This window comes from Ranitomeya variabilis, chromosome 6 (genome assembly GCF_051348905.1).
Source record: "Ranitomeya variabilis isolate aRanVar5 chromosome 6, aRanVar5.hap1, whole genome shotgun sequence".
Lineage (NCBI taxonomy): Eukaryota > Metazoa > Chordata > Amphibia > Anura > Dendrobatidae > Ranitomeya > Ranitomeya variabilis.
The window spans coordinates 28703393-28720323 of record NC_135237.1 but is presented as its reverse complement, the minus strand read 5'-3'; positions in this window follow the sequence as shown (position 1 = coordinate 28720323).

Below are 16931 nucleotides of genomic sequence, written 5' to 3'. Positions count from 1 at the left end.
AAAACATGGCTCTTGGAAAAAGGAGTGGAAAAAAATGAAAGTACAAAACTGGCCGGCACACAGGAGGGGCTCTGCAGGGAGGTCTGCAACCACCCATAGATAGAGAGATAGATAGATAATAGATAGATAATAGATAGTAACATAGTAACATAGTTAGTAAGGCCGAAAAAAGACATTGTCCATCCAGTTCAGCCTATATTCCATCATAATAAATCCCCAGATCTACGTCCTTCTACAGAACCTAATAACTGTAAGATACAATATTGTTCTGCTCCAGGAAGACATCCAGGCCTCTCTTGAACCCCTCAAATATATATAGATATATAGATAGATAGATAGATAATATATAGATAGATAGATAGATGATAGATAGATAGATAGATAGATAATAGATAGATAAATAGATAATGGATGGATACACTATAGATAGCTGTAGATAGATAATGGATGGATAGACTATAGATAGCTGTAGATAGATAAATAGATAATAGATAGATAGATAATAGATAGATAATAAATAGATAACAGATAATAGATAGATGATAGATAATAGATTATAGATAGATAGACTATAGATAGTTGTAGATAGATAGATAATGGATGGATAGACTATAGATAGCTGTAGATAGATAGATAATGGATGGATAGACTATAGATAGTTGTAGATAGATAGATAATGGATGGATAGACTATAGATAGTTGTAGATAGTTTGCTTTTCACCAGTTGCTGATTTCTTTCTACTTGTGGTTTCAGATATTAATTATATCACGTTATGGTCCTTTGCTGACACCTTGTGGTCCTTTGTGGCAGAACATGCAGCATTACTATAAAGTGCAAAATATAAAAAGTGGGACAGGGAGAAGACAGTTATGACCATACATATTGGAACATTTCATAGATAAGGAAAGTGAAAGTCCATGAACAGTTTAGTCAATTTCATCCCACCATGAGCATAACACTCAACTACTCCAGCACTGGAATTAACTTTTTGGACACCATCATTAAGCTGCAGAACAATGAAATAGAGACGTCCCTGTATCAGAAGCCAATCGACCGTCCAACATACCTTAAATGGGACAGTTTCCATCCAAAACATATAAAAACTCCATTGTCTACAGCCAAGCCATCAGATACAATCATATATGTTCCAACCCAATGGACAGGGATGAACACCTTGGTCGCCTCAGAAAGACCTTTCTGAATCAGGGCGACCATCCAAGAACAATTGAAAACCAGATCACAAGAGCCACCAGAATATCAAGGAATCACCTGCTACATTACAAAACTAAAGAAGAGAATAACCGGGTGCCTCTAGAAGTCACCTACAATCCAAATCTGGAGGTGCTAAGGGGAGCTGCACGGAAATTACAACCTTTACTGCAAAAAGATGCCGATTACAATCCATTTTTCCAGACCCCCCACTACTGTGTTTTAGGCAGCCCCCAAATCTAAGAAGCATCATTGTCAAGAGCTCCCTGTCCTCTCCAACAGCTGCAGGAACCTTTCCTTGTAACCAGAAAAAATGTAAAACCTGTCCATTTATAATGACCACGGACAAGATAAAGATCCCCAACTCACATCAGGACTACAAGATCCCAGGTACTTTCAGCTGCGACACTTCTAATGTGGTGTATCTAATTATTTGTACTAAATGTCCAACTGGGGGTCTGTATGTGGGGGAGACAGGGCAGAAACTGAGAACAAGGATGAACTCTCATTGCCATACAATAAGAGAAAAAAGAATGGATCTACCTGTGGCAATACATTTTTGTCTCCCTGATCATAGCACCATGGACATGAGATTACTTGTATTAAAAGGTAACTTCAAATCGCAGAAAGACAGGAGAGTCTGTGAGTATAAACTCATGACAACCTGTGACACACTCAGTGCAGGAATGAATGTGCCGCATGGATTCATGTCTTTCTATGTCAACTAAGGATTTTGTTCCTCAGACCATTTGGGGGCTGCACAACACAGAACCAGACCCCAATCACAGGAATATAAATAAAACTTTCACACTCCTTATCTATGAACTGCTCCAAGATTTACGGTCATAACTGTTTTCTCCCTGTCCCACGTAAATAGTTCTGCTTCACATAACTTGTCTTATCTATTGCATTATTCCTGTGTCCTCTTGTGTATAAATATGTGACTCTTCCGATTTTGTATTATTCTATGCCTGATGAACAGACCTGAGTAGTCTGGAAAGCTGCAATTTGTTAACTTTTTTCAGTTAGACATTAAAAGGTTATGACTAGGGATGAGCAACGTGCGTGTGTGTGTGCGCAATATAATGAATCAGGGGGCTGCAGCATTGATACTGGTGAGGAAGCTAAACCATGACACTAACAGCCCATCTAAGGGCTAAATCTGTCCTTTGCTGTTTGTATCACATATATTCTGCATTTGGCCTAGGGACAATGGTAGAATACAGCCTCTAGGCGCAGCTGAAGGCTTGACAGTCCGTTACTTTAATATATAGCTTCTGCAGTTGAAGAGATTTTTTGGGGGGCTGAAAAAATTGACTATATTGTCATCAATACAGTATTGCGTGCTTTGTGTTAAATTTCGGTGGTATATAACGCTCCAAAAAAGTGTTGAAAAATTTGCCTGGATTCAATTACTCATCCGTACATAATTACGTGCTCTTTGATACATATCAGTGGTATATAACATACATATATTGCGTGCTTTCTGTTACATTTCAGTGGTATATAAAACTCCAAATAACTCTTACAATTTTTTTTATGGATTCAATGATTCATCCATACACTGTAACGTGGTTCTTGTTACATTTCGGTGGTATATAAAACTCCAAAACAAACTTCGAACATTTTTTATGGATTCAGTGATTCATCCATACACGGTCACGTTTTTTTTTTTACATCAAGATGATAGTTAACACTTTCACGTGTCAACAGAGAATACACACTCTCATAAAAATGAACAAATTGGATTAGCCCTGGCTTTTCCACACCACGAGATGACAGCAGCACATAAAGTGATCTTAATCTTCAATATTTGAATGAGGCCCGCCAGTTCTTGCCTCCAAGAGTCTATAGATGACTGGTTGACCCTCCGTAAAGCTTTTATGAGCGTAGAAGTACCACAACTACACTTTCTTAATATTTAAATGAGGCACTACAGTTGGTGCATTGAAGAATGTATGGATGACCCTGCTTGTAATTTTTGGCAGGCTTTGTACTTTGTGCATAGCCTTTATGAGTCTAGGAGTACCACTACATGACAATTTGAACAAACTGTGTATGAGGACCTCTTTTATGTCTAAAACACGGTGTATCTGAGTCAGTCTTCCATCTAGTTTTTGGCACTTCTTGCTTCCTTCATAAATTACGTTGAAATTTCTGTATTTTTTATTAAAAAATCAAGTTTGGTTTACTTAAATTATTTTTTTAAAATCCTGTTTAAATTGTGCCTTATATACAAGTCTTTATACAGGAAATAATTTTTCTTAACATTTTTTTTCCTGTAAACAACAAGTTCTCTTTGATCTTCCATATGCTCGCTGTGATCCCTACATGGGTTAACTGCAAACAGGACTTATTATGGCTTTCAAACATGTCTTTCTTCTTGCCAGGCTTCTATAAAGGCCAGATTTGTGGAGTACATGACTAATAGTCCTCGTGTGGCCAGATTCTCCCACCTGATCTGTGGATCTCTGCAGCGCCTCCAGAGTGACCAAGTGACCAAGGTCCTCTTGGCTTCTCCAATTAGTGCTCTCCTCGCTTGGGATGTCAGTTTAGGTGGACGGCCATGTCTTAGTAGGTCTGCAGTTGTGCCATACTCCTTCCATTTTTGGTTGATGGATAGAAGAGTGCTCCATGAGATGTTCGGAGCTTGGGCTATTTTTTTTTAGAACCTAACCCTGCTTTACTCTTCTTCACAATTTTATCCCTCACCTGTCTGGTGGGCTCCTTGGATGTTGGTTGATCACTAATGTTCTCACACAAACCTCTGAGGCCTTCACAGAACAGCTGTAATTATACTGAGAAGACATTACACAACGGTGGACTCAATTTTGCAATTATGTCACTTCTGGAGGCAGTCACTCAGGATTTTATGAAAGGGTGTCAGATTACAGAGGGGATGAATACAAATGCACACATGTCACCATTTTCAGATTAATATTTTTTAGAAAACCATATCTCATTTCCTTTACAATTCACAAATACCGTATTTTTCGGACTATAAGACGCACCGGACCATAAGACGCACCCCAAATTTGGGGGAAAATTGCAGAAAAAAAGATTTTTTTATAAAATGGGGGTCCGTCTTATTGTCCGAATTTACAGTATCTTACCTGAGGGCTGGCGGTGGCAGAGAAGGGTCACAGGAGGCGTGGTGTCGGCAGAGGTGGGGTGATGCGGTACAGCGTGCACCTGAGCAGGGTCCCTTCCTGCTTAGGTGGGCGACGCCACGGCCTGGTGTCCATGGGGGGGTTGCAGCAGTGGTGTGGCGACGACAGAGGTGCGGGGATAATGGTGGGTATGGCGTGAGAAGGGTCCCTTCCACAGGTGAGGTGACGCAGCAGCCCGGTATGCAATGTGAGCAGCAGAGCCGGGTTAATCACCGGTTTATCGGTGGCGGCGGCCATCTTCCCGAGGCCGCGCGTGCACAGATGGAGTGCTCTGCTTCCCAGGGCTTCAGGAAAATGGCCGCGGGAGGCCGCGTGTGCGCAGATGGAGATCGCGGCGGCCATTTTCCTGAAGCCGAGATCTAAATCTGCGAACTCGGCTTCAGGAAAATGGCCACAGCGATCTCCATCTGCGCACGCGTGGCATCCCGCGGCCATTTTCCTGAAGCCCCGGGAAGCAGAGCACTCCATCTGCGCACGCGCGGCCTCAGGAAGATGACCGCCGCCACCGATAAACCGGTGATCAACCCGGCTCTGCTGCTCACATTGCATTCCGGGCTGCTGCGTCACCTCACCTGTGGAAGGGACCCTGCGCACGCCATACCGCACCTCTGCCACCGCACCTCTGCCGCCACACCTCTGCTGCCGCACCTCTGCCTCTGCCACCACACCACTGCAGGTAAGCCTGCATTACGACTATTAGGCGCACCCCCTATTTTCCCCCCTTTTTTGGGGAAAAAGTGCGTCTTGTAGTCCGAAAAATACGGTACTTTTTACTTTGTGTTGGTATCACATAAAATCCCAATAAATGCATTTAAATTTGTGGAAAAAACACAAAAAGAGGACTAACAATCCTCCAAACATTCAAGAATTAATACAGCACAAAGGGACTGCAGTGCTTACCTGCCCTGGTCTCAGAACTAGTGCACTTCCAGGATGCAGCAAACCTGTATGATAAAGCAGGCGGCAATACAGGAGCAAAATACTGATGAGGCAATCACTCACAACCTACCAAGTCATGGAAGGGGTGACGGCTTAGTATATGATAGCACGAAAGAGGCATATATAGGGCACTGGTCACACACAAGTAATACACAGTATCTGGCTTACAGCCTATTAGTGACGCCCATACTATTAGATCAGGAGGGCTGCCCAGCACTTAAATTTGTGGGTGTAACATGAAAAAATGGAGAAAATTTCAAAGGGTATGAATACTTTTTCATGGCACTGTATTCTAAAACATAGGAGCAGTGTTATAAAAGTTATATTCTTGTACATAGGAGCAGTATTATAGTAGTTATATTCTTGTATATAGGGGGCAGTATTATAGTAGTTATATTCTTGTATATAGGAGCAGTATTATAGTAGTTATATTCTTGTACATAGGGAGCAGTATTATAGTAGTTATATTCTTGTACATAGGAGCAGTATTATAGTAGTTATATTCTTGTATATAGGAGCAGTATTATAGTAGTTATATTCTTGTATATAGGGAGCAGTATTATAGTAGTTATATTCTTGTACATAGGAGCAGTATTATAGTAGTTATATTCTTGTACATAGGAGCAGTATTATAGTAGTTATATTCTTGTATATAGGGGGCAGTATTATAGTAGTTATATTCTTGTATATAGGAGCAGTATTATAGTAGTTATATTCTTGTACATAGGAGCAGTATTATAGTAGTTATATTCTTGTATATAGGGGGCAGTATTATAGTAGTTATATTCTTGTATATAGGAGCAGTATTATAGTAGTTATATTCTTGTACATAGGAGCAGTATTATAGTAGTTATATTCTTGTATATAGGGGGCAGTATTATAGTAGTTATATTCTTGTACATAGGAGCAGTATTATAGTAGTTATATTCTTGTACATAGGGAGCAGTATTATAGTAGTTATATTCTTGTACATAGGAGCAGTATTATAGTAGTTATATTCTTGTACATAGGAGCAGTATTATAGTAGTTATATTCTTGTATATAGGGGGCAGTATTATAGTAGTTATATTCTTGTATATAGGAGCAGTATTATAGTAGTTATATTCTTGTACATAGGGAGCAGTATTATAGTAGTTATATTCTTGTACATAGGAGCAGTATTATAGTAGTTATATTCTTGTACATGGGGCAGTATTGTATTAGTTATATTCTTGTATATAGGGAGCAGTATTATAGTAGTTATATTCTTGTACATAGGAGCAGTATTATAGTAGTTATATTCTTGTACATAGGAGCAGTATTATAGTAGTTATATTCTTGTACATAGGAGCAGTATTATAGTAGTTATATTCTTGTACATAGGGAGCAGTATTATAGTAGTTATATTCTTGTACATAGGAGCAGTATTATAGTAGTTATATTCTTGTACATAGGAGCAGTATTATAGTAGTTATATTCTTGTATATAGGGGGCAGTATTATAGTAGTTATATTCTTGTATATAGGAGCAGTATTATAGTAGTTATATTCTTGTACATAGGGAGCAGTATTATAGTAGTTATATTCTTGTACATAGGAGCAGTATTATAGTAGTTATATTCTTGTACATGGGGCAGTATTGTATTAGTTATATTCTTGTATATAGGGAGCAGTATTATAGTAGTTATATTCTTGTACATAGGAGCAGTATTATAGTAGTTATATTCTTGTACATAGGAGCAGTATTATAGTAGTTATATTCTTGTACATAGGAGCAGTATTATAGTAGTTATATTCTTGTATATAGGGGGCAGTATTATAGTAGTTATATTCTTGTATATAGGAGCAGTATTATAGTAGTTATATTCTTGTACATAGGGAGCAGTATTATAGTAGTTATATTCTTGTACATAGGAGCAGTATTATAGTAGTTATATTCTTGTACATGGGGCAGTATTGTATTAGTTATATTCTTGTATATAGGGAGCAGTATTATAGTAGTTATATTCTTGTACATAGGGGCAGTATTATAGTAGATATATTCCTGTATATAGGAGCAGTATTATAGTAGTTATATTCTTGTATATAGGAGGCAGTATTATAGCAGTTATATTCTTGCACATAGGAGCAGTATTATAGTAGTTATATTCTTGTACATAGGAGCAGTATTATAGTAGTTATATTTTTGTACATAGGAGCAGTATTAAAGTAGTTATATTCTTGTACATAGGAAGCAGTATTATAGAAGTTATATTCTTGTACATAGGGGCAGTGTTATAGTAGTTATATTCTTGTACATAGGGGCAGTATTATAGTAGATATATTCTTGTATATAGGAGCAGTATTATAGTAGTTATATTCTTGTATATAGGAGGCAGTATTATAGTAGTTATATTCTTGTACATAGAGGCAGTATTATAGTAGTTATATTCTTGTACATAGAGGCAGTATTATAGTAGTTATATTCTTGTACATAGGAGCTGTATTACAGTAGTTATATTCTTGTACATAGGACCAGTATTAAAGTAGTTATATTCTTGTACATAGGGGCAGTATTATAGTAGTTATATTCTTGTACATAGGGGCAGTATTATAGTAGTTATATTCTTGTACATAGGAGCTGTATTATAGTAGTTATATTCTTGTACATAGGAGCAGTATTATAGCAGTTATATTTTTGTACATAGGAGCAGTATTATAGTAGTTATATTCTTTTACATAGGAGCTGTATTACAGTAGTTATATTCTTGTACATAGAGGGCAGTATTACAGTAGTTATATTCTTGTACATAGGAGCAGTATTATAGCAGTTATATTCTTGTACATAGGAGCTGTATTACAGTAGTTATATTCTTGTACATAGGAGCAGTATTAAAGTAGTTATATTCTTGTACATAGGGGCAGTATTATAGTAGTTATATTCTTGTACATAGGAGCTGTATTATAGTAGTTATATTCTTGTACATAGGAGCAGTATTATTGTAGTTATATTTTTGTACATAGGGGCAGTATTATAGTAGTTATATTCTTTTACATAGGAGCAGTATTATAGTAGTTATATTCTTGTACAAGGGGGCAATATTATAGTAGTTATATTCTTGTACATAGGGGCAGTATTATAGTAGTTATATTCTTGTACATAGGAGCTGTATTATAGTAGTTATATTCTTGTACATAGGAGCAGTATTATAGCAGTTATATTTTTGTACATAGGAGCAGTATTATAGTAGTTATATTCTTTTACATAGGAGCTGTATTACAGTAGTTATATTCTTGTACATAGAGGGCAGTATTACAGTAGTTATATTCTTGTACATAGGAGCAGTATTATAGCAGTTATATTCTTGTACATAGGAGCTGTATTACAGTAGTTATATTCTTGTACATAGGAGCAGTATTAAAGTAGTTATATTCTTGTACATAGGGGCAGTATTATAGTAGTTATATTCTTGTACATAGGAGCTGTATTATAGTAGTTATATTCTTGTACATAGGAGCAGTATTATTGTAGTTATATTTTTGTACATAGGGGCAGTATTATAGTAGTTATATTCTTTTACATAGGAGCAGTATTATAGTAGTTATATTCTTGTACAAGGGGGCAATATTATAGTAGTTATATTCTTGTACATAGGGAGCAATATTATAGTAGTTATATTCTTGTACATAGGAGCAGTATTATAGTAGTTATATTCTTGTACATAGGGCAGAATTATAGTAGTTATGTTCTTGTACAAGGGGGCAGTATTATAGCAGTTATATTCTTGTACATAGAGGCAGTGTTATAGTAGTTATATTTTTGTACATAGGGGCAGTATTATAGCAGCTATATTCTTGTATATAGGGGCAGTATTATAGTAGTTATATTCTTGTACATAGGAGCAGTATTATAGTAGTTACATTCTTGTACATAGGGAGCAGTATTATAGTAGTTATATTCTTGTACAAGGGGGCAGTATTATAGTAGTTATATTCTTGTACATAGGGAGCAATATTATAGCAGTTATATTCTTGTACATAGGGAGCAGTATTATAGTAGTTATATTCTTGTACATAGGGAGCAGTATTCTAGTAGTTATATTCTTGTATATAGGTGCAGTATTATTATAGTTATATTCTTGTATATGCGGCATTATTCTAGTAGTTATATTCTTGTACATAGGAGCAGTATTATAGTAGTTATATTCTTGTACATAGGGCAGTATTATAGTAGTTATGTTCTTGTACAAGGGGGCAGTATTATAGCAGTTATATTCTTGTACATAGAGGCAGTGTTATAGTAGTTATATTTTTGTACATAGGGGCAGTATTATAGCAGCTATATTCTTGTATATAGGGGCAGTATTATTGTAGTTACATTCTTGTACATAGGGAGCAGTATTATAGTAGTTATATTCTGGTACATAGAAGCCGTATTATAGTAGTTATATTCTTGTACATAGGAGCAGTATTATAGTAGTTATATTTTTGTACATAGGAGCAGTATTATAGTAGTTATATTCTTGTACAAGGGGGCAGTATTATAGTAGTTATATTCTTGTACATAGGGGCAGTATTATAGTAGTTATATTCTTGTACATAGGGGCAGTATTATAGTAGTTATACTCTTGTACATAGGGGCAGTATTATAGTAGTTATATTCTTGTACATAGGGGCAGTATTATAGTAGTTATATTCTTGTACATAGGGGCAGTATTATAGTAGATATATTCTTGTACATAGGAGCAGTATTATAGTAGTTATATTCTTGTACATAGGGGCAGTATTATAGTAGTTATACTCTTGTACATAGGGGCAGTATTATAGTAGTTATATTCTTGTACATAGGGGCAGTATTATAGTAGTTATATTCTTGTACATAGGGGCAGTATTATAGTAGATATATTCTTGTACATAGGAGCAGTATTATAGTAGTTATATTCTTGTACATAGGGGCAGTATTATTGTAGTTACATTCTTGTACATAGGGAGCAGTATTATAGTAGTTATATTCTGGTACATAGGGGCAGTATTATAGTAGTTATATTCTGGTACATAGGGGCTGTATTATAGTAGTTATATTCTTGTACATAGGGAGCAGTATTATAGTAGTTATATTCTTGTACATAGGGAGCAGTATTATAGTAGTTATATTCTTGTACATAGGGAGCAGTATTATAGTAGTTATATTCTTGTACATAGGAGCAGTATTATAGTAGTTATATTCTTGTACATAGAAGCAGTATTATAGTAGTTATATTCCTGTACATAGGAGCAGTATTATAGTAGTTATATTCTTGTACATAGGGGCAGTATTATAGTAGTTATATTCTTGTACATAGGAGCAATATTATAGTAGTTATATTCTTGTACATAGGAGCAGTATTATAGTAGTTATATTCTTGTACAAGGGGGCAGTATTATAGTAGTTATATTCTTGTACATAGGGGCAGTATTATAGTAGTTATATTCTTGTACATAGAAGCCGTATTATAGTAGTTATATTCTTGTACATAGGAGCAGGATTATAGTAGTTATATTCTTGTACATAGTAGCAGTATTATAGTAGTTATACTCTTGTACAAGGGGGCAGTATTATAGTAGTTATATTCTTGTACATAGGGGCAGTATTATAGTAGTTATATTCTTGTACATAGGGGCAGTATTATAGTAGTTATACTCTTGTACATTGGGGCAGTATTATAGTAGTTATATTCTTGTACATAGGGGCAGTATTATAGTAGTTATATTCTTGTACATAGGAGCAGTATTATAGTAGATATATTCTTGTACATAGGGGCAGTATTATAGTAGTTATATTCTTGTACATAGGGGCAGTATTATAGTAGATTTATTCTTGTACATAGGAGCAGTATTATAGTAGTTATATTCTTGTACATAGGGGCAGTATTATAGTAGTTATATTCTTGTACATAGGAGCAGTATTATAGTAGTTATATTCTTGTACATAAGAGCAATAAGTTAAAGGTTCATCTGAAGACTTTGAGCGTGTAAATCTGGCATGAGACTGGAGGACATTTAAAAAAAAGGTTTAGAAATGATAAATTTGATGAGTTTTGCTAATTTCTTCTGTGATTAGTGTTAATGTTGTCGCGGTCTGGGTTGGTCTCTTATTAATGACCTCTCTTGCAGACATATGCTCCTGACTCTTTCCAGTAGTTATCCAGGAAACGGACGGTGCTGTTAATGTGCAGGTTTGATGGAGCGGGCAGCTCAGGCCAAACAGAAGAGATAGCTGTCCAGGGTGTGATTATGTTCTCGCTCTGGAAAGTATAAATGCCATGCTGACTGCAGCGAGCGTGTAATGTCACAAAATGTTGTGTTTTATGACTTCAGCGTTTTATGTTATAGCTCAGTCACACATCGTTCACAGTATCATGTATCCGCTGGAGATTTTGGCCAGTGAAACCTATAATAGGAATAAATTGTAGCCAGAATATATCCAGTATGACAATGGTGTTGGCTGCCAGTCGGCCGTCACCATGCAAACATTTACTTTATTTGCAGTGAGTCTGTTCTTTTTATAGGTTTCTGCCTCTAGTCCATCAGATTCGCCTCTGGGCTCAGGAGTCTTTGTTACCCCTGCTCTCCTCCGATGCTATTTCATCTAGCAGAACTAGAAAGGGTGCAATCATGCCGCTGGTCTGAACTGTCAATCTTCAGGAGCGTACCGCCTCCCACCAGCAAGCAGCAGCCAGGAGGCAGCGTGTAATGCTGCTGCAGTGCAGTATAGTGCAACCTCCACCAGGGGATGCTGGTGAGGAAGGAGAGGTTGCGCACACACAGCGTAACACCACTGAGCAGCAGCACAAGTGCCACCAAGTGGCGAAAGAGTGCTCAGACGAGCCGAGTCAAAAAGCGTCAGGACAAGAAGTACTAGAGGTCACAGCTATACACGTGGTCAAATACAAGCCAGAAGTCAGAGCCAGACGGGAGCAGATATAACCGAGACGAGAGACAGTAAAAAAGGTCAGAAGACAAGCCGGGTCACATACTAAGAGGTCCAAGAACAGGGAGCGAACACTAAGACAAAGCGGGGTGGCAGGAAAAGAAAGTCATGGGGACAGAGTACATGGGCAGAGGACAAACACGGTATCAAGGGGTCAGCTGCTCTATCCTGGGAGCATGAACTATCACTGACATGGGTCAGCAGGCACAGCAGACTGAAATAGCCACACCGAACACAAAACGAGGCAGAGGTTAACCCCCACATGACCAGACCAGAGAGAGAATAACATGAAACAAACCCTGGCCTGGATCATGACACAGAGGAGTGGTGCGCTCCTGAAGATGTAGATTGAGGAAAACCCTTTAATGCTGTGACATCCTGCTGTGCTAGAGGCAGAAAGATCAAACAGTCAGAGATACTGATAGATTTTCACTAGTGTTACAAAATCTATCTAGTAGGACCTGCACAATGTCATGCTCATATAGTACCGTAAAGATAATGTCACGCAGGGTCTTCCGATGAGGAAAGGAGCCGATAATTCGGCAGGTAGAAGGAGGCTTTCAGGGCTCTGGTCCAGCAGACACGGACAGCCCAATGTGGCCACTGGACCTTAGTCCTGCGAATGTTCCTGCTGAGCTTTAACTGATGATCTCACCTTGGAAAAGGATTTATAAAGTAGGTCAGTGGGGCCGTAGCGATAATGTCACGCTGGGTCTTCAGATGAGGAGAGGAGCTGGGAATTCTGGCAGGTACAAGGAGGCTTGCAGGGCTTTGATCCAGCAGACACTGGGCCATGATAGTCCTAGGAATATTTTGCTGAACTTTAGCTGATGATCTCTACTTAGAATAAACCATTGAAATAAAGTTGGTGACGGTTCCCTCTTTCACGCATTCCCACCAATCAGTGATTTGAAGGGGCTGATACTAAACTTATGGGGTGAGGAGCGTATGGAGCACGGTAAACAACGAGGAAGCCAAAGCACCATGGCCCACTGCAATATGGTGGCGATTTACACTCACTGGCCACTTTATTAGGTACACCTGTCCAACTTCTTGTTAACACTTAATTTCTAATCAGCCAATCACATGGCGGCAACTCAGTGCATTTAGGCATGTAGACATGGTCAAGACAATCTCCTGCAGTTCAAACCGAGCATCAGTATGGGGAAGAAAGGTGATTTGAGTGCCTTTGAACGTGGCATGGTTGTTGGTGCCAGAAGGGCTGGTCTGAGTATTTCAGAAACTGCTGATCTACTGGGATTTTCACGCACAACCATCTCTAGGGTTTACAGAGAATGGTCCGAAAAAGAAAAAAAATCCAGTGAGCGGCAGTTCTGTGGGCGGAAATGCCTTGTTGATGCCAGAAGTCAGAGGAGAATGGGCAGACTGGTTCGAGCTGATAGAAAGGCAACAGTGACTCAAATCGCCACCCGTTACAACCAAGGTAGGCCTAAGAGCATCTCTGAACGCACAGTGCGTCGAACTTTGAGGCAGATAAGCTACAGCAGCAGAAGACCACACCGGGTACCACTCCTTTCAGCTAAGAACAGGAAACTGAGGCTACAATTTGTACAAGCTCATCGAAATTGGACAGTAGAAGATTGGAAAAACGTTGCTTGGTCTGATGAGTCTCGATTTCTGCTGCGACATTCGGATGGTAGGGTCAGAAATTGGCGTAAACAACATGAAAGCATGGATCCATCCTGCCTTGTATGGAGCATCTTTGGGATGTGCAGCCGACAAATCTGCAGGAACTGTGTGATGCCATCATGTCAATATGGACCAAAATCTCTGAGGAATGCTTCCAGCACCTTGTTGAATCTATGCCACGAAGAATTGAGGCAGTTCTGAAGGCAAAAGGGGTCCAACCCGTTACTAGCATGGTGTACCTAATAAAGTGGCCGGTGAGTGTACATTGAAGCCAAGAGTCAAATCCCCACCTATCTAACAGCAATGACCTTTCCTATCAAAATTAACTTGGAAAACCCCATCCTTATATAAAATATTCCTCCGAGTAAAATAAAAATAAGTCACTCACCTCCCGCACTGGTGACGCCCCAGCAAGTATTTAAGAATGTCCTGTCTTAGCAGTGGACAACCCTTTAAAAATCCTTGAAATTTCCTTTAATTGTTCTTGTTTGCAAGACCTCACAATGAGACTTGCCATGACACTTGCATATTGCATAATTCAAGACCCCCAATTCATTATTTGTGGGGGTTTTTTTTTATGTTTTTCCATTTTTGTGCTATGGCATACTCAGTTGTTTTTTTTTTCTTGCACCAAAATTCTTCAAACTGTTGCACGTGGATAATTAATTTGGCGCAAAGGCAAAAATGCTTTCTTTTTTTTTGTCTCTTACCTCTTTTTGAACCTTTTGAGAGCAAAAAGTTGCACAGTCCTTTAAAACTTCATTTTCAATGGCACGAAAATGTTATCCTCTGCTGGGACGCTGGAATAAAATTGCAGCAAAATTTTGTGAGATCTTTGAAAAAGTTGCAAATGATGAATTAGGTTCAAATGGAATAATAAATAAGATATAAATATAAAAGTCACTATTAGTCTTACCTTTAAGAGCAAAATCAGAGCAAACAGTGCTTTTTGTTACAGCAAGCTGCCTCCCAGACAGAGTTAAAGGTACTTAAAGGGTTTTTTATACCTTCATAGATGAATATTTTCAGATAAAGCTTGTAAATACAAGCAATTTTCCAATTTACTGCTTATTAAAATTTTCAGCCATTTTTGAGATATTAACCTTTTTTCTTTTGTTTACAGTTCGCTGCCTTGGAGACCGACCACTGCTGCTTGACAGCAGAACACGCAGGGCTTTTACATATTTTTTTATGTTGACTCTATGGAAGCTGGCTATGACTGCTGGAGTGTGGTGTCACCTTCTAAAACTGGCTAGATTCAGCACAACGCTTACAAGCTCGACAGCAGCAGCGGTCGGTCTCCTAGGCGACGAGCTGTAAACATAAGAAAAGTGTTAATATCTCAAAAATGGCTGCAAATTTTAAGAAACAGTAAATTGCAAAATTGTTTGTTTTTACAAGCTCTGTCCAAAAAAATATATAATTATAAGAAGATGAGAAATCACCCTTTAAGTCATCTCCCTTATAATAAACTTTTGGTAATTTCTAGAAATCCCATCTCCGGTCAATGATCCAGTCTATCCGCCTGTGTTTTCATGAAGTGTGTCTGAAATGAAGGCTTTTGTGTTCCCTCCTGATACTGTGCTCTCGGCTTGTATTTCATATTTTTCATGTTTTTTGTGACGCCCCACAAATGAGTTTATCTAAATAACGCCTGTTGCAGATGAGATAGGGCCAAACAGACATTGGGCACAATGAGACTTTTATCTTACAAGATGAATGCCGGACCTGATTGACAATGAGCGCTTTATGCGCGATCGGCGAGGGCCGCGGCGGCTTTTGTTGGGAAGGAGTGAAGATATTTATAGAATGGAGAGGCCGTTATCTGCAGGCGGGGAGAAGCCAGATAAGAGCAATCCAATTCTTCCCGGGGAACGTGCGTGCGCCAAGAGAGACTTAAAGGCTAAGGCAATTCCAATGAAGGTGATAGGACAAACAAAGGTTTTCGAAATGAAAGCGGCCAACTCCATCCCGCCATTACAGTAAGGACAATGTACAGTGCTATACAGGGAGCTGCTCCCACATGCTGCGCTTACATCTCTATCCAGCTAGCGACACTAGACCGCCAAACGGCCAAATACGCCCACACCGTAGTCGCAGGATTTCATTTGTGTCACTAGGGGGAGCTCTACTTTCAATAATAAATTCATGTGCAGTGAGCTCCCCCTAGTGGCAGCCACAGAAAGGAGGAATTTTATCATTTCAAGGGAAATGTTGAATCAGAAAATGACCTAATGTTTCAATCAAATTATAAATATATTTATATATTTATTTATGTCAAAATTGTCAGTGATTTTTGTTATTATCAAGCTTTAAAGTAATTAAAGAAATCTTCACGACTCTCACTAAGCCTCATAACAAGCTGATGCTTGCTGTTATGTAGAGATCACTTCTCAGAAGTCTTCTCATTATCATCACAGATAGGTTTACAATGACCGATAACACCTTTTAATATAGTAGGTAACACAGGATCCATTATTCACAATATTTGATGTCACAGCTCACCTCCTCCTGTACAATGACTGATAACACCTCCATATACAGTAGATAACACAGGATCCACCATTCACAATGGGCGATGTCACAGCTCACCTCCTCCTGTACAATGACTGATAACACCTCTATATATAGTAAACACAGGATCCACCATTCACAATAGGTGATAGTGCAGCGCCCCCGAGTCCTGGTCGTTGCAGTATTGTCGCTCTCCCACAAGGGGGAGTGATGGTACGTCTGATGGCACTAAAGGAGTTCACCTGACCAGGTATCACAGTCACACATTACACTTCACACTCTGGCCACCAGGGGGAGCAAAGGGTTCTATGTATTAGGCCACTCCTCACACTCTGGTAAAACTGGGAGTCAGATAGGAAGTTGGAGAGAAGCTGACTGGGTCTTGCCCAGGTAACATCTAGTGAGAGAGAGAGTTGCTTGGGAAGACTCAGGGGGTCCCTGTCAGGGGTGGGATCCTGGCAGTGGCCTAGCACGAGACAGATCGTTACGGAGCTGCGCCTGCACCTCATTGCGGCGGCATC